The sequence below is a fragment of the Pyxicephalus adspersus genome, chromosome Z (assembly GCF_032062135.1).
Source record: "Pyxicephalus adspersus chromosome Z, UCB_Pads_2.0, whole genome shotgun sequence".
NCBI classification, from domain to species: Eukaryota; Metazoa; Chordata; class Amphibia; order Anura; family Pyxicephalidae; genus Pyxicephalus; species Pyxicephalus adspersus.
In genome coordinates this window covers 76,380,688-76,386,687 of record NC_092871.1, presented here as the reverse complement: position 1 = coordinate 76,386,687, position 6,000 = coordinate 76,380,688, and positions in this window count along the sequence as shown.

The following is a 6,000-nucleotide window of genomic DNA, read 5'->3' as shown; positions in this document are numbered from 1 at the left end:
TTCTTCTACTCCTAGCAAAGATAGTTAAACGCTGGCGACTCTACAACTCAATTTTGTCCACCAATGGGCAAACATTTGCCACATACACATTAATATGAACCTAATTATCTCACCCCTATCACAGACTCGAAAAAGTTGCCTCAACTTCTTGTGGCCTAGAAAATCATTCATTAACACAATCATTCACTATCAGTTTCAAGTCATACCCCAATATTCTGCCCTTAAAAAAAGTCTGATTTATACTGTGTCTTTCCATCACCACCACCCATACTTTTATGTAATACAACCCACCAATCAAATCTTTATTGTAATACAATAGTACAATAGTGGTCTTAGATTCTCTTGCAATGACGTATGGTCTTATCTCCATTTCAAATGTTAACTGAAACTACAAAAGTCAAAAGATCATATTTAAATCCAGGCAATTAGAATTATTTAGAATGAGTTCAGCAATGGCGGTTTACATAATCTCCCTAAGAACCAGAATACATATAATAAATTTTTGTGCAAAGCACAGCAGAACTTCTTAGAATAGAAGGTATCCAGTGGAGCCTGAAGGACAGTCAACCAAGGGGATTTGTGATGAAGGTAAGACATAAACCTTCTGTTTAATGAAGGCTATATCATACTTTACACTAATAAGTGGAGAGCTTTTTGCCTCCTCGTTTTGCTGACCTCACTTGTCAAATTATACCATCTTATCTACCATTAAAAAACATAATTTCAGGTGTTTTAAAGATGTTATATGTCATTCATTAGGGCTGAGTTCTGGGAATAGTGTACAATAATTTGCCTAGTCCACATGAACCTCCATCTGTGCTGCAATTTTTTAAGCTGTTTGCAATTTTGACTGTGTGCCCTTGGGCATCAGAGAACTCCAATTATGAGAACCTTTTGAAAGTAGGATATTAGCTTTATCCATCAAGTCTTTAACTGGGGATAGTCAAATACAGGTACATTTCTCTCATGAAAAATTTAGGAAAATATGCAGGGTTTCTTTATTGTGTGTTATGAACACTGGAAATGGCCGTGATCTTGTGATAAACCTTTGCTGTCTTAGGTTGCCAATCAAGCACTGCTGGTCCTTAGTGAACGTCTTTAGATAATAATATTGTGAATAATAATAGTTCTCATGATTACAAGATATTCTTCTGCATATCCTTCCATGTTCCAAACAGCTGGGAAAAAACATCTGGACTAACTAATTTCCTAGGAATCCACAAAAGTAAAATAAGATTCCCATATATACCAAAACTTGGCTGCTAATATGGACGGGTCCTTGCCTATTCCTGGAAAGTATAAAACCCCAAGCTATCCTTCACAAAACATCTATTGAATGTGTTCTTAACAGACATCTATATGTTCAATACCATGCTTTGTCTTGTTCAGTGAATCCGGTATCTTAGGATTTACATCTTCCTAGAAATCAAATATCTGATGTAAGCGGATTCAGTTAATTAGTAGGAACATATTCCAATATCTGGAAAACATAAAGAGGCATGTGGTATACCTATCAAATTGATTAACACTTAAATCATTGATCATGATATATATTGGTGTCCAATATGTACGCATGACTTCTATTCTACTCATGCAATGCTACAGTGACTTTATTGTTGCTTGAGCATAATGAGATCTCTGGAATCTCAGCATATTTAACAAAAACATGTACTTCTAATGATTACCATTACATTTGTAATTAATTTATTTATAATTGCACTTGCCTCTATTTTCCTTTTTTAATTAAATGTAAGTCAGATAAGTACTGGGGTAGAGCTTTCTAATGAAATCCCAAATGTAAAATCTAAAAGGGGTTCTAACCCTTCACCATCTTAAAACAAAAAAAGTTTGGCTAGACATTTATTACTTCAGCTCTCATACCTTACATAACCACGTGGACAGTTCAAATGAACCATAGGCTTGTTTGTTTGGTGATAAATTACTTGATATAACAAAGCAATCTTTTTTTATTGGTTAAGTTAGCTTTTTTAAAGCTTTATTTTCTATACAATCTTTAGTTTCATAAACATACAACATAAAAATAAAACAAACAAAAACCAGTAATTAAAAAGAAAAATAATAATAACTAAGGAGAGAAGGGGTGAGGGTATTTATTAGGCTGATTAGGCTCTAGGTAGGCAGGAGTTAATAATGGAATATAGGAATAGGAGCATATATTTTATTTAGGAACAACAATTTAACATGTACATTTTTTGGGGTAAATACATTACACTGGAGCTGCGGTCATTAGATTTTGATAAGTATTTATCTGTAGAGGAAGATAGTGGGTTAGTTTTTATCAGGGCCATGAGCCATAGGGGATAAATGCACAGTTGTTTATTGTGCTCTGGAGAAAAGAACCACAACCACTTGCAAACATATTTTTACATACAGTTCACTGTACCTAGGCTCATTACAGTGGTTTTCTATGTGTCTGGGAAAGGCTAGCCTTGCAGTTTTACACTTCAACTATGAAAGGGGCCTAAGGACAGTAAAGTGTTTATACATTTTTACCAAGCCATAAATGTTTTTTAATACGCCCTCACTCACCCCTATAGTTAAAGACATTATGGTAAAATTGATCAGATTTTTTCTCACTTCTGCATTTCGTTGTCTGTAATGATATATTATATCATGTGGACAAGATTAGGGGATAGATTGTGGAACATTTTGTAGTGCCCCAGGCATTTAGCAGAAATGTGCTCAATATAGTCTGTTCCAACCCCCTGGTTGGCCATCTAGTGTATGAAAAGACCAAAGACAGAGTTTTTGTGCTTCCTGCCCCACCTGTCAGATTTCAGCTCTGCTTTTCCACTTCTAATTATTCCATTAGAGAGATACCCAAGAGGTAATCTTTTTTTACCAAGTTAATTACAAATACATGGAATACAGAATACATGTATTATGGATGTGCAGGTGGATTTGTGTTAACTGTCTGATCTGTGCCCTTGTGAACATGTTGTATCCTCCTTCCCATACTAGGTTGGGGTGGCAGTGACCTGGTAAGAAGAAAGTTATGGCTGGTATGCCCTGGTGGGTCATGAGAAAGAAACCAGCTGGTAATAGATAAAATATAATTTCATTGCAACAATTTCAAGTTTTTTTTACATTTTTATGTAACAAGAAGGTTTGGCCAAAATGAGCTGGTTACATAGTTACATAGTAGGTTAGGTTGAAAAAAGACATAAGTCCATCAAGTTCAACCACTAGGGAAATAAACATATCCCAGGTATAAAACCCTATAAGACATAGTTGGTCCAGAGGAAGGCAAAAAAAACCCTGGTACAGCTTGCTTCAACAGGGGAAAAAAAATTCCTTCCTTCCATGAGGCAATTGGATGTTCCCTGGATCAAATGTGGTAATGGTCATGTAATAATTTAATTGGTTACGAATATTGTATAAACATTAACTCCAGATACTAAAGAATTGAATGCTGACTCTGACATTTTCTGGATAAGCTTAAAGAAAGGCCAGCTACTCCCTGCCTGACTCTTTCCAGTTAGATGATATGAAAATGGGCACTGTCTGGGGTGAACAGAGACGTGGGATCCTGCTGCTTGAACGGTTGCTGTTTTAGACCATTCTACCCATCCAATAGTGATGAGTACTAACTTTTAATTAAGCAGTGCCTGAGTGTTTTGTGTCATTCTTTCTGACACTTGTACTCCACAAAATACTTACACCTTGTTACATAGAGCTGCTAGTTACGTCTGCATCACTACATAGTTGTCCACTATCTCCCATTCTATTCATTTTGGCACTGGACCCTTTGCTGAGTTTGTTAGAGACATCAGTGGACCTTGAAGGGATACTTGTTGGCAATCAGATGGTCAAAATTACAGCTTTTGCAGATGATCTGATACTGTACTTTTCCAAACAGTAGTGGAGCTTACCGGCAATCTTATCTCTTATGGGGTCGGTATATTATTAAGGATAAATCAGAAGCACTTTATCTGATAAAATATGTTAGACTTAACTGGAGCATCTATGATATTGGGAATACCATTATTTCCTAATCTCCCCTTTAAATGTAAAAAAATTGTAACAAATGATATTGGGAATACCATTAATTTCTAATCTCCCCTTTAAATGTAAAAAAATTGTCTTGTCTTTGTTTTTAAACAGACCAGGGTCATAAATTCCCTCTTATCAGATATTTCTTGATCTGACAACCAACATCCTTCCAGACCTTCTCTTTCACAACACCCATTATAAAAGTTGGAGTTTTGTGTCTCCAAGTGTCATACAACTCAGAAAAAGCTAGTAAAGTGGCCTCTGATTGAACTCTTAAGCTACGTACACACTTCCAATTATTATCGTTGGAAAACGAACGACGAACGTTCCTGCACGATATATACGAACGATCGTATAGCACCGATCCTGCACATAGAGATAACGACACGATCGTTCGTAGATATTGTACACACAATAGACACCGACTGTACACACGGCAGATTTTCGCCCGATAATTGGCCGATGCCGATTATCGGGCGATAAAAATCTGCCGTGTGTACGTAGCTTTAGGCTTCATCACTTTTCCCTTCCTATTTTGATTTCCATATGATCTTCCATTCTGGGTCAAAGAACACTAAAGCTGATGCCCTTGTGTCCCACCTGTGCCCACTCCAACAGTAGGGATGACTTAAACCCATGCCCATACCAACCCACCCTTGGAGCATGTTACCAACAGACTTTATTGTGGAACTTCCTCCTTTGGGGGTGTGCAATTCCACCTCGTAGTGGTCAGTAGACTTACTAAAATGGCCCATTTTATCCTAATGAAGGAGGCACCCTCTGCTGCAGCTTCAGCTGAAGAATTAGTCTTTGTCCTCTATATACCATCCCCAAGTAATATTCTAATGGAACTAACAAAACCTTGGAACAATATCTCCATTGTTTCTCAGCTGCATCATAGACAACAGGCCTCCTTGCTGCCCATGGTGGAATTTTCATATATTATTGCTATCCACTTACCAACCTTTCAGTCTTAATTTTTTAGATTCCATTCAATTTAACATTTCATCCAACCTCATTACCAAATTACCCTGTCAGATCTTTGGTCCATGAGGTTCAGGATCGAGTCACGTTAATCTCATATAGTCTAAAGCTAATTAAGTCCTATCTGGTCCAAGTACAGGCGAGAACAAAAAAGGAAACTGACAAAATTAGGCAGTTTTATCCTGAAGTCTGGGGACCATGTATGGCTCTGCACTGCCCACCTGAGACTTTGCTGGCACTCTAAAAAATTAGGCCCCAAGTACATAGTCCCTTCAATATTCTGAAGGTAGTTAACAGGGTGGCTGTTCAACTTACAGTTCCCGAGTTCTCGAAGATCCATCCAGTATTCTATGTGTTGTGTTTGAAATCAGTGTTACCTAACACCTTGACTTGCAGATCCTCTCCACCACCTCCTTAGGTTATGGTTAAAGGCAATGAAGAAATTGAGGTGGAAACCATCCTGCACACTAGGAGGTCAGCGGGCTACCTCCAATACCTAGTCAAATGAAAAGAATTTGGCCCAGAAGAAAATCCCTGGGAGCCTTTTGGTAATGTTCATGCCACCAGGTTAATAAGGGCTTTTATTGGGCACATCCAAATAAACCAGGCCCTGGGGTACCCTTAAGGGGGGCTACTGTCACAATACCTGTCAGTTCCCACAGTGCTCCCTGCTGAAGGGTCCTGCAGTGTCCCCCCCGTCATTAGATGCTAACCCCTCACAGTGGCTAATAATAACCAGGGCTCATTGCAGAGAAGGATGGCAACAGGTAACCCAGTAGAGAAACACTCACCTACCAGGTCAGATAAGCTTAAAGCTAAACTCACAAATTTCACTTTACATAAAAGGGTAGATAACCCTTTTATGTAAAGTAAAAAATCGTTTTTTTTTTTAAGTGCAACACCCTTTTTTAAAAAAAAAAGGCTGCAGCACCACCTCCAAATTCTCGATAGCCTAGGCGACTGAGAATGAATAGGAGCACAAAGCCTCCTGGGATACCTACA